Source organism: Arachis stenosperma, chromosome 1 (assembly GCF_014773155.1).
Source record: "Arachis stenosperma cultivar V10309 chromosome 1, arast.V10309.gnm1.PFL2, whole genome shotgun sequence".
NCBI classification, from domain to species: domain Eukaryota; kingdom Viridiplantae; phylum Streptophyta; class Magnoliopsida; order Fabales; family Fabaceae; genus Arachis; species Arachis stenosperma.
The window spans coordinates 108361526-108380399 of NC_080377.1; the positions used below are offsets into that span (position 1 = coordinate 108361526).

The 18874-nt window shown below is 37.5% G+C and overlaps 1 non-coding gene across 1 annotated transcript; it reads right to left on the bottom strand.

Annotated features, from left to right (window-relative positions):
• Positions 1 to 12151: 12151 nt before the first annotated feature.
• Positions 12152 to 12258, bottom strand: LOC130948780 (small nucleolar RNA R71). Its single transcript, XR_009073260.1, has one exon. It is a non-coding gene; the product is annotated as a small nucleolar RNA R71 (small nucleolar RNA).
• Positions 12259 to 18874: the final 6616 nt, after the last annotated feature.

Consider the following 18874-nt stretch of genomic DNA (forward strand, 5'->3'; position numbering starts at 1 on the left):
ATTTGAATCACTGAAGGAAAGTATTATATTCTAATATTGATTTTAATATAAAAAGGACTTTTTGCTTTTGGTTAGACTTAAAGGTTTTGTTCAGAGGAGCTTTTAGTGATTTTATTGCATATAACGTGGCATTAAATATCATGCATGAAAGTAAGGATCTTGAGCCAAGATCAGTCGAAGACTGTCGACAAAGAAATGATTGGCCAAAATGGAAAGAAGTCATGAAGGCTGAATTAGACTCACTTGCAAAACGTGAAGTCTTCGGACCTGTAATCCGTATGCCAGAAGATGTAAAACCTGTTGGATACAGGTGGGTGTTTGTGAGAAAACGAAATGAAAAAAATGAAGTTGTGTGCTATAAAGCCCGACTTGTGGCACAAGGTTTTCCACAAAGGCCCGGTATAGATTATGAAGAAACGTATTCCCCTGTAGTGGATGCGATAACATTGTGTTATTTGGTCAGTTTATCTGCATATCATAAACTGCATATGCATTTAATGGATGTGGTAACAGCCTACTTATACGGCTCATTAGAACGTGATATCTATATGAAAGTCCCTGAAGGACTAAAGATATCTAAATCATCCAATGAATATTTGCAAGGGTTATACTCAGTCAAATTGCAAAGATCTTTATTTGGTCTGAAACAATATGGACGAATATGGTATAATCGTCTTACTAAGTATCTGGCCAAAAATGGATTCAAGAATGATGATATATATCCATGTGTTTTTATAAAGAAATCTGCATGTGGATTCATTATAATTGCTGTGTATGTTGATAATTTAAATATCATTAGGACTCCTGAAGAGATTCCAACAATTATAAAAACTCTAAAAGAAGAGTTTGAGATGAAAGATCTTGGAAAGACTAAATTTTGTCTTGGCCTGCAGATCGAGCATATAAAAAATGAGATCTTTATTCATCAAACAACATACACAGAAAAGATCTTGAAAAGATTTTATATGAATAAGCCACATCCCTTGAATACTCCAGTGATGGTAAGATCTTTGGATGTGGAGAAGGATCAATTCCGTCCTAAAGAAGAAAATGAAGATATCCTTGGTCCAGAAGTACCAAATCTTAGTGCCATTGGAGCGCTAATGTATCTTGCTAATAATACACGACCCGATATATCATTTGCTGTGAACTTACTAGCAAGGTATAGTTCCTCTCCAACCAGAAGACATTGGAGTGGAATCAAGCAAATCTTTCGATATCTTCATGGAACGGTTGATATGGGATTGTTTTATCCCTATGGATCCAAGTCACAACTAGTTGGTTATGCAGATGCTGGCTACTTGTCTGATCCACATAAAGGGAGATCTCAAACAGGATACTTGTTCACATATGGTGGTACAGCTATATCATGGAGGTCCACGAAACAGACGATAGCAGCAACCTCCTCTAATCATGCTGAAATATTGGCGATTCATGAAGCTAGTCGCGAGTGTTTTTGGCTGAGGAGTTAGATTCAATATATTCTGTCATCATGTGGACTGATTGATTATAAGATAGCTCCGACTGTCCTGTTTGAAGATAATACAGCATGCATTGCTCAACTTAAAGGCGGATACATCAAAGGTGATAGAATAAAGCATATTTCTCCCAAATTCTTCTTCACTCATGATCTTCAAAATCAAGGGACAATTGATATCCAACAGATCTGCTCCAGTGACAACCTAGCAGATTTATTCACAGTCACTCCCAAAATCCTCCTTTGAAAGATTGGGATGCACCGTTTTCGAGACATTAAATGATGTCGACAAGAGGGGGAGACTGTACTCTTTTTTTCTTGATCAGGTTTTTTCCCATTGGGTTTTTCTTGACAAGGTTTTTAATGAGGCAGTCCCCATCACAAAGGATATTGTACTCTTTTTCCTTCACTAAGGTTTTTTTCCCATTGGGTTTTTCTTGAGTAAGGTTTTAACGAGGCAATAATCCTAAATGGACATTCAAGGGGGAGTGTTATGATAAGTATGAATGTCCATTTCTCCAATCAAGTTAACGTTGGGCGGTGCAATATTAACTATAAGCGGTGCTTTGTTTCCCCATGATAGAGTTTATATTAATAAAGTTTGAAAAGGAAAATCTTGGACAAGTATAAATAGGGCATGGATTTGTGATAGTACGTATACAACAATAACAATAAGAATACCAAATATTCTTTATTTACTCTCTCTCTTACTATTCTCTCTCTTATTAGTAAACATATTAATTATATCTATTATATTGATATAATAATTCTAGTGAATATTATTACTAGAGTTATCCAATTATATTTTATATTTTACATTTAATTTATTACATCTTTTTTATATATTTATTTAGTTATTTTACAACATGTAACACTCCCTTGCTTGCCTTGGTCTCCCTCTTCGAGCCTTGGCTGCCCCTCTTGTGAATGCTGCGCCTTGCTTTTCTTTTGAACCATGCCCGAAAATGCTTGCTTTGTGAACACTAGCGTTTATTAATTGAACGCTCTTCCTTGCCTTGCGTTCATGGCATTACTAATAAGTGCTTTCATTAATGCCTTAGTATTAATAATATTATATGCATGCTTCCATGGTTTTAATAATAATACTAATGCATTAACGTTGCATTCATTCATTTCATTCTCAATTAAATGCATGCATGCTTTATTAGTTAGTAATGCCATTTTAGCATTCATTCATGGATTGGCTTTGCATGCTTTTAACGCCTTGGGCAAAGAAGATTTAAAAATGCATGCATTCATTGGATTTGTTAATTAATAACGCCAATTATGCATTAACGTAAGCTTTCATCCATTGGCATTAATAATTATATGCTTCATTGCTTCATGCATGCATTATATTACTTAGTAATGCATGATTTGCCAATTGCGTTTCATTCATTAATAATGCCATTGCATTGATATTGCATGGTTCATGATGGCATTATTAATTAATTGCATGCATAAGGCATTAATGCATGCCATGGCTTCATGGTCATGGGCCACGCTTTTAGCTTATTTTGTGCTTTTTTATTTCTTTTTCCACTTATTTCCTACAAAATTTATAAAATCAAAAGATTAAGGAAATATATCATTTAAGCACAAAAGAATACAATATTTAAGCACTAACCATCAATTTCTTGTATGAAAAAGCATAGAAAAACATGACATGATGACATGTCATCAACTAACTATCAAAAGTCACGCTTCCGGCTGCGCCACTCTGATAAATCGGATATTACGACGACTCTTATACTATTTAATACTAAAATATGAGCCTGTTTAAAACTTTAAAGCGCAATACAGCTCCAAAATACTCTTGCTAGGTAACGTACATCCATGCATACTATACAACTTACAAAACCCCCAAAGAGTACATATATATATATATATATATATATATCAAAAATTATACAAGTGTTAACTAATACAATTCCTATCCTTCTTATAGAATGTTAAAAGATAAAGGAAAGGGATCAATGAATAATAACTAAAGCAATACAAAGCATCACGACAATACTAGATAGACTCTTCGTGACTTCTGCGTCCACATCCTGAAAGGGGAAATTTGTAGGGGGTGAGAACATCATCCTTGAAAGGGTTCTCAGTAGAGAGTTTTTGGAAATTACTATAATAGGATACGTGAAGGTAAAACCGTTACAGTGATTAATAACCGCCTTATGCAACTTTTCAAAAGTAAAGGTTTTCTATAAAAGGAAAATCTGGAATGTTTTATGAAAGAGGAATTGTTCATTTTCTTAAAAATTCAAAAGTCTTTCAAGAGATTCAGCGATATTGAACCAAATTAGTTTTTCATACTTTTCTAAACCAGAAACATCAACCAGACATGGCCTTTGGCCCTCCTCTTGATTAATCATGGCTCTAGGCCCAAATAACCCAAACAACAACCAATCACCACAATCCAACAGAGTCTCAGTCGCAAATACAAATAGGAAAGTTCAAGCACAAACAAACAATTACGATAGGTAGGACAATTAGCAGTTAATCACAAGTAATCACAAAGGCAAACCAAGTACAATATGCAGACCCAAACAATGTCACATAGATGCATATGATGTATGCCTGTCCTAGTGGCTGATGATATCATCCGTCGGTTATAAAGCCAGCCCGATAAGTCCTGGTTGCTAACCATTGGACTGTCCCTCTGTCGTGCATCCCCAACTCGTGTTATTCAGAATCATAATCATAAATCACATCCAACACCCTCACTGGTGTATATTCACGGGGGCAAGCTCATCCTGAACTTTCAGTGTCCGGCCACACTTATGACACAGGGTCAGCAGAGTATCGAGTCTCAACCTGGAGCACGTAGTAGCCAGTCACTGCTTCTACCCAGGGAAACTCGTATCTCAGATAATTAGAAGTTCAACATTGACAATATCAATAACTCAACATATATGCATTTATTCCCAGCCATAAATCAACATTCATCTCAGCCACCCAGCTTAAATTCATGATTCATAGTCAGCCATCTGGCTCATAACATATTCCACAATCAGCCATAATTCATTATCATACAAAGCCATTCCAGCTCATAACAAAATAGCACTTCCACCATCCAACATCATCAAATTCATAAAATCATCATTCAAGCCATAAATCACTGTTCTCAATACACTTTTTTTGGAATAAAAAAGAATTAAACAAATTAATTCTTTCCAACCTTGGTTTTAAAATCCCCATTTCACAAATCTTTTCAGGCTCATAGCCACTTTCCCTCAAATGTAACTTTCTCTTTTCTAAGACAAAGTCACCCTCAACATCATATTTCCAAAATTTCAAAACCAGGCCAAATTAAAAATCTCCTTTGAAGGACTCAAAATCATTCATCCTAATATAGTATTCAATAATAAAATTTCTCAAGACTTTAGGGAAGGGCAACTTATCTCATTTTCTTAAAAATTCATTGAACTTCTTAAAATCATAGATCTTTGGTTTAAGTAGATAAAAACAGAGTTTATTATAAAACCGGATCATATAAAGTCACAAGTCCCAATTCACTTGAAATGGAACCGATTCATTTAAATTAAGACCACTCTCAGGTTCCTCCTTAAAACCAATTCTCTGACTTATTCCAAATGTCACAAACGCAATTATTCAGTCAAAGTCCAATGACATAATAAAAATTTGTTACCTGGAGTCTTCTAAAATTTGGTTAGAGTCTTCGTGCTGATAACATGTTGTGAAATAACTAAATAAATAAATAAGAAAGAGGTAACAAATGTAAAATATGAAATATAATTGGATAACTCTAGTAATAATATTCACTAGAATTACTATATCAATATAATATATATAATTAATATGTTTAATAATAAGAGAGAGAATAGTAAGAGAGAGAGAGAGTAAAGAATATTTGGTATTCTTATTGTTATTGTTGTGTACGTACTATCACAAATCCATGCCCTATTTATACTTGTCCAAGATTTTCCTTTTCAAACTTTATTAATATAAAGTCTATCATGGGGAAATAAAGCACCGCTTATAGTTAATATTGGACAGCCCAACGTTAACTTGATTGGAGAAATGGACATTCATACTTATCATAACACTACGTTCTATTTTCTTCACTGAGCACTGAGGAAATTGGCACCAAATGAAGCAGTCAAGGTTCGAACGGGGAACCTCACACCAAGTGTAGCACTACGTTGCATCTTCCAACTGAGTGCTGAGGAATTACAAGCACGCAAGGGAAGCATGACAAGGCATGTAGTGCTCTGTTTGCTAACCAAACTGAGCGCTCTACTGGAAGCTTGCCCCAACTCATTTTCAAACAAATGCCTCCTGACCCAAGCTTTACAAAATGCACACTGATCTAATTAAATCAAGCCATCCGGATCCACTCTTCTTCAAATCCAAAGCAAGCAAAGCCCATTATCATCACTCAAAGGCACAAGAGATAGTTAGAATAGGAATTTCATTTAATTGTAATTTGTTTTTAATTTCAAATTCATTTTTATTTTGTGAAGCCTATATTAAGGCATCTGTTTCATTTTCAAGGGAGGCTGGCTCTACTAGAGAGCAATAGGAGTATGAGTAGAATAGAAAGCTTTCTTTGATACACTTTTAATTTTCTGCAATTGTCATTTTTCAATATTGAATTCAGTTTGTGCAAATCTCAGTTTCTACAATTCTTTGCTACACTTTTTTTCCTACAAATGTACTTTCTGTAACCTTGCATTTGAAATTGTTGAGATCCAAATTTACTTTTCCTGCAAATTTGCAATTCTGTTCTTCTGAAATTTCACTTTTCCATTCACACTGAGCTTGATTTACTCTTCCTGCAAGTTTAATTTTCTGCAATTGCTCTAAGTCAAGATTTATTGCTTCCTTTAATTTCTAGCACCCAGCCCCCTTTACAGTTACTGCAATTTACCTTTCTTGTCATTTAAGATTTTGCCAATTTACATTCCTTGCTCTTTACGTTTCTGCTCATTTACTTTCCACAACTTAAAATTTCTTGTCATTTACATTCTGTTGCTTCAAATTTCATCCAATTCACCAATGTTAGCTTGACTAGACTAATCACTCACTAAAGTTGCTTGATCCATCAATCCCTGTGGGATCAACCTCACTCTAAGTGAGTTTTACTACTTGATGCGACCCGGTACACTTGCTGGTGAGTTTGTGTGAAAATCAAATTTCCACCCATCAAGTTTTTGGCACCGATGCCGGGGATTGATTTAGATCGACAATGATTAAGTGGGTGAGAAGTCTAGATTAAGCATTTTCTTTGTTTTTGTTTTCTGTTTTAAGCTGATAGCAAGGTGTTTGTGTTTTTGCCTCACTAAGCAAATCTCATCTGAGACATGAATTTTAATTTTCATTGGTGTTATGTTTCACTAAATTCAAATGGAGTTCAACTCATCTTATGATCAAACAAATTTTATGGGATATCACCCACCATCACCAATCTCTAATGGTGGCTGGGAATATCAGCAAGAAATCACAAATTCTGAGCACTCCAATCAATGGAGATATGCTTCAGAACCACAAGATGAGCAAGAGAATCGTATGGGATACTTCCCACCACCACAAAATGATTCAAGTTATTATTCTAATGGTGGTTGGGAGTATCACCAAGAAATGATAGATGATGAAGCAATTCACATGAGATATGATCCAGAACCACAAGATGATTTATGTCATCATCCTCATGGTAGCTGGGCATATCAACAAGAGTATGAACAATCAAGTGAAATGAACTATTTCCCAGAGCCACAAAGTGACTCATATTGCTATGATACTGACATAAATTGTGGCTGGGAAGGGAATTTCAATATTTCATCTTCTGTTCATCAAGGAACATCATCATTTGATTGTGCTGCCAATACATACATGGAAAATTATTCCCCAATGCCACAAGATGATTCATACCGTGATGAATTCAATAATTCTTCAAGTTGTTCTTGGGAGAATCAAAACCAGAAAGCATTTGACAATTCATACTCCACTTATCAAGAGCTATCATCACTTGAGTAAACCTTCAATTCATTCATGGAAAGCTATCAAACCTCACCTCCTAGTTTTTCATCTAAAAATTCTTCATCACTTAACTATCCCTTGACACAAAATCTCTTTCAAAACTCATAGTCCACACAAACTTCCATGAACCAAACCCTCTCAAGGCTTGAAACCATGCTTGAAAAATATGAAAGGGAAGCACAGAGATCCTGGAATAACCAAGAGAACTCCCTCAAAAACATGGAAGTACTGGTAAGTCAAATGTTGAGTGCAAGAGAGGAAGTTGAATAACAAGAAAGTGAGGAAGACAATCAAGGAGATCCAAACTCAAGTGAAGCAAAAAGTTGCATAGAAGAAGGGCTTATGGAACCACCAATTCAATAGGCTTTTAATGAAGATAAAGCTCCAACCATCACACAACCACTAAGTACTAACATCCAAGAAGTGAAGGCAACTAACAAGAGCACCAATCCTACCCCTGATCCAGTAAGCAAGCTCAACCAGGCCATTTATAGAAAGAAGCTTGCTGAGAGGAGACCAAGAAAGGGGACATTAGCTGGTTCATCTCTCCCCTTGAGGTCATTCCTCTTAACAAACTGGAAGAAGAGAAAGAAAGTGAAGAACAACATGTCAAGCTAATGACACTAAAAGAGCGCTTGTTGGGAGGCAACCCAAACTTAAGTAACATGTCATTTCTCTGCTTAGTTTATTTTCTTTCTTTGCTGTGTTTAAAGTTCAATAAATTGGCATATGATTACATTCTAAGTTTGGTGTTGTCCTACAACATTCTATTTTCAATCTCTATGGATGATTGCATAAAATCTGAATTGAAAGTGTCACACTAAGATTCTAAGTTTGGTGTGCCACTTATTTCCTATGCAATCTATTCAGCAGCACTTGTCTGCATAATCATAATGCCTTGCAGTGTTATCCTTCTTTTAGTTAGACAATTTTAGTTTTCTCTTTGTTTTAGACATTTCCTTGTTTTTAATGCTTTTTGTTATTAACTGTTTTTGTTAATACATCACCAAGAAACCCTTATTCATGATAGATCCTTAGCTTGGTGATTGTACTTAACATATAACGGTTCCCTTGTTTAGTTTTAGTTCAAATAAATTGACATATGGTTGCATTCTAAGTTTGGTGTTGCTATGCAACAAAATTTAGTTCCAATCTTTACTGGATACTTGCATCAATTTTAAGTAGTGTAAGTGTCACACTAAGTTTGGTGTGCCACTTACTTTCTTTATGCAATGTATCATACACACCCTCTATGTTTGCAATCACAATGTCTCTGTTTCCTGTGCCTTGATTGTTATCTTTAATTCTGCTTGCTTAAAACATATGTGTCACTAACATTTCATTGTGTAAGACATTCATGATCCATGTTAGCCCCATAGCTATTGTTCTAATTGTTGCTTGAGGATGAGCAAGCATTTTGAGTTTGGCAAGGGAAAGGGAAGAATGGAAGGAAAAGGATAACAGTAAAGAATGTGAATTACAAGGATGTAAAGTTTCTTTTCCTCTCATTTGTTTTCAGCACTTTAAATTGCATGATTGTCTTTATCTTCTCCGTATGCATGTGTGGTATGAATAAACATAGCCTGAATTTTGATTTGCAACATATTGCTGTGACATTATGACTACCAACTTGAGTTTTGTGATTTCAAAAGCAATAAAGCATCATGATCATAAACAAACAAGGAATTAAAGAAGAACTTATCATGTGCATACAAGTACTGGAAGGCTAGCATGATTAATTGTTGCTTGATGTCAGGGCATCTAGGCCAGTTTCACTGACCTTTTCTTTACTGTTTTAGGGTAGTTACATGCATTTTCTTAGTGAATAAGGCAAGTTTTGGATGAAAATACACTTACACCTTGATTCAAGTAACTATTGTGAACTTTGCATGATTTCATCAGAATTTTGCTAGAATTGCATGATAAATTGATGATGCATAATCTCATGACTTTGGCTAGAGCTTTGATGCACTTTAATTGCTTGATTTCAGGGCAAAGGAAGCAAGGAAGAACCACGTTAGTATTCACGTTAACCTAGTTAACGTGAACACTAACGTGGAATGGTAAAAAGCTTGCAACATTAATGAGAAAAGTGAACACCAATAACGTTTTTCTCCAACGTTAGTGGTAAAAGTGAACACCACTAACGTTGGAAAACTTGGCAATGATCCACGTTAAGAGTCACGTTAATTTAGTTAACGTGAAGACTAACGTGGAAGAGGAAAACAAAAGCCAATGTTATTTGTCACTAACGTTGGACCAACTAGCATTGCCTACGTTAACTTTCACGTTAAGACCATTAACGTGAAAGTTAACGTGGAGTTGAGATCAAGGAGCCAACGTTAGTGACACTCGCTTTTGTCACTAACGTTGGAAGATGGCATCACTACTACGTTAAGAGCCACGTTAACTTAGTTAACGTGAGTTCTAACATAGAGAATTTGGGCATTTGGAGCGTTAGTGACAAAGGTGAGTGTCACTAACGCTCTCGAAGGTGAGACACATCCACGTTAAGAGTCACGTTAGCTACACTAACGTGAACTCTAACGTAGGAACAAAAGGCACCAAGCAACGTTAATGGGAAAAGTGATTCCCAATAACGTTCGCGAAGGGGTATAAGCCAACGTTATTGGTAAAAGTGAGTCCCAATAACGTTGGCCAAAAATTGAGAAGGCAACATTACTGGTCACGTTAAGACCACTAACTTTCTCGAACCCACAATGGCATTCAACGTTAATCTCACTAAATACCCAAGCCTAATTCATATTTCTCTGCAAGCTGGGCCCATTATAGATGAGAACTGCTTCAACTCAAGATCCAAAGCCCACATCCAAGACTTGAAGAACTCACTAGAAGATCAAGAGGAGTAGTTTTGAACTATAGATAGGCTTGGCACTTTTAGGGGCTACTCTCTGTATATTTACTTTTCTGCACTTTTAGCAGGGATTCTTCTTTTCTGCCATTTATCATTTCTAGAGCTATGAACAACTAAACCCCTTTCATTGGGTTAGGGAGCTCTGTTGTAATTTGATGGATCAATTGTAGTTTTCATTCTTCTTCTTCTTTCTTTTCTCTTGATCTTACTAGAAAGCTTTCAATCTTAATTCAATTGGTTAGTTGTCTTGGAAAAGAAACTCTCCATAATTGGATCTCCTTTGAGCCTTGAAAAAGGGATGAGGAGATCATGCTAGAAATGCTTTCTCATGTTGGACCAAATTGGGGTTTGGGCGGATATAGTGACATAAAATCTTCCCAACACTTTTATTTGGAAATACATGTGGTATAATCAGTGACCACACTTCATCTCTTCCCATGAGCAATTAAATCAAGGAATTGGGCAATTGTTCAAGCTTAGAGAGATTAGATTGCCAAGGAATTGGGATCCAATCACTTAAGATTGCCAAGGAGATCAATGAATGCATTGATTGAGGAAGAGATGAGAATGAACTTGATCCGGAGAATGCAACATCTCCTGAACCCAATGATTACCCCATTTCTAGTCTTACCCATTCTCTTTACTTTCTGCCATTTATTTTCATGCTCATTACCCCAAATCCCCATTTAAGATTTTGCACTTTAATTTCTGTTATTTACTTTCCAGTCATTTAAATTTCTGCAAGCTCAATCTTAATTCTGTTTAGCTCAACTAGCATATTCTTCTAACTAAAGTTGGTTGACCAATCAATCCTTGTGGGATTTGACCTCACTCTATTGTGAGTTTTACTTGACGACAATTCGGTATACTTGCCGAAGGAAAATTTGTTGAGAGACAAGTTTTCATGCATCAAGTTTATGGCGCTGTTGCCGGGGATTGATTTTGAATCAACAATGATTAAGTTTGAAGATCACTAGATTGAGCATTTTTCTTTTTGTTTATTTGATTCAGTCAATTTCTTTTATTTTGTTTTAATTTCTTCCTCACCCCTTTCACCCTCTTTATTTTTCGTTCTTTCTTTCTTTGATAATTACAATTCTGCTCACTAACCCACTAACTGTTTGATAAGTTGCATCACTCACACTAACAATTACGCTAACAAGAATAGTTTCTTCATTTTATCTACTGTTGTGTAATCTGTCTGTTGTATGACAGGGAGAAGAGAAGGAGTTTCAACATCCTTCGATTCAGAACCTGAAAGGACCCTTTGGAGACTAAGAAGGGAAGCAAGAGGGAAAAGAATTATTGGCGCTGAGGAAGAGGAAGAATACTTTGAACCCAATATGGAAGAGAATTTGGAGAACAATCATGAAGAAGAAGCTCACAACCATGCTAGGGAAGGCCATGCAAACCGTGCTGGGCAAGAAAGGAGAGTTCTAGGCTCCTATATCAATCCTAATCTAGGAAACTGTGGAAGTAGCATTCAGAAGCCCACCATACATGCCAACAATTTCGAACTAAAACCCCAACTCATCACCCTTATTCAAAACAATTGTTCATTTAGAGGATGTGCTCAAGAAGACCCCAATCATCATCTAACCACCTTCCTGAGAATTTGTGACACTGTGAAGTCTAATGGAGTCTATCCGGATGTCTATAGGCTGCTCTGGTTCCCTTTTTCACTCAGGTACAAGGCATCCAAATGGCTTGAATCCTTCTCAAAGGAGAGCTTAACAAATTGGAAAGATGTGGTGAACAAGTTTTTGGCAAGATTTTACCCTCCTCAAAGGATCAACAGGCTGAGAGCTGAGGTGTAAACTTTCAGGCAACAAGATGGTGAGACTCTTTATGAAGCATAGGAGAGGTTTAAAGACCTAATAAGAAGATGCCCACCATATATGTTCAATGAATGGGTTCAACATCACATTTTCTATGAAGGTCTTTCCTATGAGTCAAAGAAGACTGTGGATCATTCATCAGGAGGCTCTCTAAATAAGAAGAAAACTATTGAAGAAGCCATAGATGTCATTGAAACAGTTGCTGAGAATGACTACTTCTATGCCTCCGAAAGAAGTAACACCAGAGGAATAATGGAGCTGAACCACATGGATGCATTGTTAGCTCAAAATAAGATGATCACCAAGCAGCTAGCAGATCTTACGAAGAAGGTGGAGGAAAACCAAGTTGCAGCAGCCATCACTTCATCATCAGCTCAAGAAGGAGCGAACATAGGAGAAGAAGGTGACTAGGAGCAAGCCAACTATGTTGGAAACTCACCTAGACAAGTCCATGATCCATACTCCAAAATTTACAACTCGGGATGGAGAAATCACCCCAACTTTGGATGGGGAAACCAACAAGACCAAGGGCAAGATCAGAGACGCCACAACCTCAACTCCAACAACAATGCAACTCATCAACACACCTCATAGAGATCTTACCAACATCCATCTAACCAATCTTCTCAACCACTTAATCTCAACCCACCATCATTAACAGATGATAGGCTCTCAAATATTGAGGCTCTACTTGAAAACTTATGCAGAGAAGTCCAAGACAACAAAGTGTTTAAGGAAAAAGTGCGAGCCAATATCAAGAACCAAGGAGAAAACATCAAGAGATTGGAGTCCCAAGTAGGGTATCTATCTCAACAAATTCCCAAACCCACTGATGGATTCCCCAGTGATACAGAGAAGAATCCAAGAGGAGAAACAAAGAAAGTGAGATGGGAAGAATGCAAAATGATAACCACAAGTGATGAGGGGAGTATGAATGGAGTAGAACACCTCCAAAATAATCAAAAGGAAAGCCAGGAGGAAGGAAGCTATACACCTCAACCTACATCCAAGGAAGAGCTGAAGAAGAAGGAGGTATTGAACCCATATGCACCTTTTCCCCACAGACTTAAAGGTGGTGTAGCATGGAGAATGTATTCAAGGTTCCTTGATATGTTTGCATCTCTTGATGTAAATATACCATTCATTAAAGCCCTCCAGCAAATGCCTTTCTACATCAAGTATATAAAGGAGCTACTAGCCAGAAAAAGTCCATTGAAGGGTGGACAAACAATAAAGATGAACAGGGATTGCAGTGCTCTCATTCGACCAGGGCCACCCATAAAGAAGAAGGATCCAGGGAGTTTCCACATTCCTTGTGCCATAGGAGAAACAATGATTGACAAAGGGCTTTGTGACTTGGGAGCAAGCATCAACTTAATGCCTCTCTCCCTCATGAAGAAGCTCCAAATCAATGAACTAACTCCTACTGATGTAATTATCAGATTGGCTGACAAAACTCAAAAACAAGCAATAGGAGTGGTTGAAAATGTGCTGGTGAAGGTTGGGAGCTACTATCTTCCCACAGATTTTATTGTTCTAGAAATGGAAGAGAATCCCATTTACCCCATCATTATGGGAAGACCATTCCTAGCCACAGCCAGAGCACTCATAGATGTAGAGCGAGGAGAGCTAGTACCGAGAATACATGATGAGCAGCTCACTTTCAATGTTTTCAACCTCTCATAAGAAGCAAGTCAAGAAAACAAAGAATCAAAAGAAGAGCAGAATGAAGCACTGATGCAAGAAATAAGCAGTGAAGCTCAAACAACACAACTGGAAATCCCATGGGTTGGAAAGCCACATATTCAGGAAGAACCACATTCAAAGGTGATCCGAAGGGAACCAGAACCACCATAGTCATGCAGAGTCAACAACAAGAATCCCTTAGAGAAAGAATCTATAGAAAGCAAGAGAGCATCAAGAGATACAAAGAAGAAAGTATCTAGAAGATGGAGAAACAAGAAGACCCCTACAGAGGATTTCTCCCCAGGAGATGAACTTCTCAACAAATCCACTGGAGACAAACACACTGCAAGAGGGGAGAATTTCAAGCACCACCAACCACCCTGACAAGGGTCAACCATCAAGCTAATGACGTTAAAGAAGTGCTTCATAGAAGGCAATCCATGATTCTTATCCCTTCTTTTAAATTTTTTAGTGTTAGTTAATAAAGTAAGATCATGAATTTCAAAACAACTTTGACAAACATTTAACAAAATTCTTATATGCAACATATAGTGAACAACAAGTTTGGTGTTCAAGGCACATCAAGATGGCATGAACACAAATTATGTCATTTTGGGCTAAGAATCTTGATTTAAATCCTGGAACACCACATGATCACAAACTAAGTTTGGTGTCACCAATGTGCATATATGAGCATTAAGGGAGTCAGTTGTTTTGTCTTTATGAAGATCATATCGAAAAAAAATATTTTTCTTTTGTCGTATTTTAAATCTTCCCACCAAAATTTCAATTAACTTTTTGTATTCCTTTTGTCATATATAGGAAATAAAAAAGGGGGATTGGAGTAGATTGATGGAACAACTAATGGAAGGAGGTTCGGCCACTTTAGTCAATGGGGTTATACACTTGTCTTCAAGGAGACCCCCTTGGAAAATGTTGTCATGAAATGATAAAAAAGGGTCATCTTAGAAACCAAAGCAATCAGTTCATAAATATGATGATCCTTGTGCTCACCTTGTACCAAACCCCAACCGTCCACTATCAAGGTCGTGCCATTGATCTACACCATTCAACTATCACCACCATCCTATATAAGGAACCCTCACTACTCTAGCCCCCTCTCAAATATTCATCCAACTCACCCCCTTTTCCTTCTCTCAAAACACATTCCTCCAAGACACATTTTGCCTCAACCCAACCGAACTCTATCTTTAAACTCCTAGCCTTTACTATCTTTGTAATTCAATTCTCACTCATAGCATCATCAAGCTCCAAGAAGCAAAAGAGGAAGGAACCAATGGAGAGCAATCCCTTCGACGGAAGGAGATTCAAAACAGCCTTTCATGAGCTCAAGTTTGAAAGAATAAAGGACAAAAAGATACTGCCTGAGTTAACATTCCAGTTCAACGAAGATGAATGTCCACAAATTCAGGAGAAGATTGAGCAAACAGGTTGGCAAAGGCTCACCAATCTGGAAATAAGAATTAATGCAAACCTCATCAAGGAATTCTATGCAAATGTGGTTAGAGAAGATAAGACCATGAACCCCACCTTCAAGAGTTATGTAAGAGGAATAGAGGTGGATTTCAGCCCTGATGCCATAACAAGGATTCTCCAGCTGAAATCACCATGTTTTGTTGAGCTCGGCTATCAAGAAAGAATAAATAATGGCCCCAATTATGATGAAGTGGAAGAAATTGCGGGCGACATATGTCTTTTAGGGCCTGACTGGGAAAGGTATTCGGATGGGAGGCCCCGGTTCATCAAAAGAGGGGACCTCACCCCGGAAGCCAAGGGATGGTTTGAACTCGTGAGACGATCCATCCTCTCAGCTGTAAATAATTCTGAGGTCAACATCGCTAGAGCCACTATGGTACATTGCTTAATAAAGGGTGGCGGCATCAATGCGCACGAAATCATAGCTGAGGGAATTCAAGAATCAGCAGAGAAGAGTGATTCGGGTGCTAGACTTTGGTATCCCAGCACCATTTTTAGATTATGCATGAAAGCCAAGGTAGTCTTCCAAGACAGTAATCCAATGTGGGTAGGTCTTGGGAGGTCACTTACACTTCAACGTATAATGCATTTGACACCAACTCAACAGCAGAAAAGACCCCATCTAAGGAAGAGGACATCAGGAAAAGAACCTCTCCAAGAAGAACCCCAACCAACAGAACATCATCAAGAAGGGTATCATGACCCAACCGACATCAATTTGGGTCACATCCGAGGAGCCATTAACGATTTATCAAGAATATACATGGAAGGACAAGAACAACAGTTACAATTTCAATCTCAGAGAATGGATCGTCAAGAGAAAATGCTAACAAATTGGATGAATCAACAAGGGGAATGGCAGAAACAGCTAATGGAGCAACAACAAGAGCACTACTCTCAGCTGACTCAAGCCATCAATCAAGTGTCTGAAAGGCAAGAAAGCCAATATAAATGCCTCCAGGAACCCAATCAATGCCAGATGGCTCAGATGAAAGCATTCAACGAATTCAGTGTGCTCAATGAAGGAAGGCAACTGCATTGAGAAGAATTCAGCATCAACACTCAGGCAAAGTTAAATTATATGACTGAGCATATGCATAACTTGCACCCTGACATCCCAAGTTATGAGGCAGTTCGCAAGAACTTAACAGAGCAAGAAGAGGGAAAGGTGAAACAGCAAAAGAAAGCGTTAAAGAAGAAGATGGAGGATGCTGGTTTCTGGAAAAAGCTGATAGGAAAGCGTAAGGGGAATGGAGATTCAAGCAGTCAAGGAGGATCCCAAGACAAAGGAACATGATTATTAAAGGTGGTGAAGTTCCTTCTTAGTTTACCTTTTTCAAAGCTTTAAATAAGGAAAATCATGTATGAAATAGAACATGCTTCCATGAGTAGTTTAGGGCTTTTAATTCTGCATTTAAGTTTTGTTGCTTAGGTTAATGGTGCTAGCTTAATGTCTTGAGTGTTCACTTTCATCTTTCTTACTTGTATGCTTGTCTCTTTAAGTTAATCAAAAAGAAAATGTTATGAAAAGAACAAGAGTGGAGTTATTTTGTGAAGTGCATTCTGAATGTTTGTGGTAGGATAATTAGTAAACTAAGTTGGTTCACCAAATAAGGAAAGAAAGCAACTATCTATCCTAAGTCCTATGTTTGAGACACATCCTTTGAGACTAACTAAACAATAAGATCCCAATAAGAAAAGAGAAAGAGCAATAAAAGTGAAAAAGAAAGAAACATAATAAGAAACAATGCTAGGCACCAAGGGTTTCAAAATTGAGGCATGTGTCTGTGGTGTTTATGTACAAGGGATATACTTGGATGAATAAGCTCTTAGGGGTGCCTTATCACTTGGTAACTTGGATTAACTAATCCGGGATTATCAGCTGAAAGTCCACTATCAAGAGTAACCTTTGCTACAGAACACTTAGTAACCCAAAGAGGTGCTGGACACCAAGGTCTCAAGAAAGAAAAATAACAAACTATGTGCCTGTGGTGTGTATGTATGAGGGAAAGATACTTGAGGAAGTAAGTCCTTAGGGGTGTCTTAACACCTAGCACCTTAAACCAACTGGTTTGGGAGAGTTGGATGAAAGCTTATCATAAAGAGTCGCCCTCTTACAAAGCACTTAGCAAAAATAAAAATAAACTTTGAAAAAAGAAGGAAGGATCAATAAGAAAGAAGTCTCAAAGGATGCAATCAAGAAAATGACCAAGGAGTTGATAAAGGCTTGAAACCTAAAGGGGAGGAACCTAAGTTGCTATGCATGAAACCCCAAAAACCAGGAATTCCACTTCTATTTTATCTTCTTGTTCTTTCATTTCATTCTTCTTATGCTTCAGTACTTGCTTAAGGACAAGCAAGCTTTAAGTATGGTGTTGTGATGCCACGGCATATAGGCCAGTTTCACTGACCTTTTCTTTACTGTTTTAGGGTAGTTTCATGCATTTTCTTAGTGAATAAGGCAAGTTTTGGATGAAAATACACTCACACCTTGATTCAAGCAACTATTGTGAACTTTGCATGATTTCATAAGAATTTTGCTAGAATTGCATGATAAATTGATGATGCATAATCTCATGACTTTGGCTAGAGCTTAGATGCACTTTAATTGCTTGATTTCAGGGCAAAGGAAGCAAGGAAGAACCACGTTAGTATTCACGTTAACCTAGTTAACGTGAACACTAACGTAGAATGGTAAAAAGCTTGCAACGTTAATGAAAAAAGTGATCACCAATAACGTTTTTCTCCAACGTTAGTGGTAAAAGTGAACACCACTAACGTTGGAAAACTTGGCAATGATCCACGTTAAGAGGAAAACAAAAGCCAACATTAGTGACACTCACTTTTGTCACTAACGTTGGACCAACTAGCATTGCCTACGTTAATTTTCATGTTAAGACCATTAACGTGAAAGTTAACGTGGAGTTGAGATCAAGGAGCCAACGTTAGTGACACTCACTTTTGTCACTAACGTTGGAAGATGGCATCACTACTACGTTAAGAGCCACGTTAACTTAGTTAATGTGAGTTCTAACGTAGAGAATTTGGGCATTTGGAGCGTTAGTGACAAAGGTGAGTGTCACTAACGCTCTCGAAGGTGAGACACATCCACGTTAAGAGTCACGTTAGCTACACTAACGTGAACTCTAACGTAGGAACAAAAGGCACCAAGCAACGTTAATGGGAAAAGTGATTCCCAATAACATTCGCGAAGGGGTATAAGCCAACGTTATTGGGAAAAGTGAGTCCCAATAACGTTGGCAAAAAATTGAGAAGGAAACGTTAGTGGTCACGTTAGGACCACTAACGTTGGAGTTAACGTGGGTACATAAGGGTGGAACATTAGTGGAAAAAGTGAATGCCACTAACGTTCTCAAACCCATAATGGCACTCAACGTTAATCTCACTAAATACCCAAGCCTAATTCATATTTCTCTACAAGCTGGGCCTACTAAAGATGAGAACTGCTTCAACTCAAGATCCAAAGCCCACATCTAA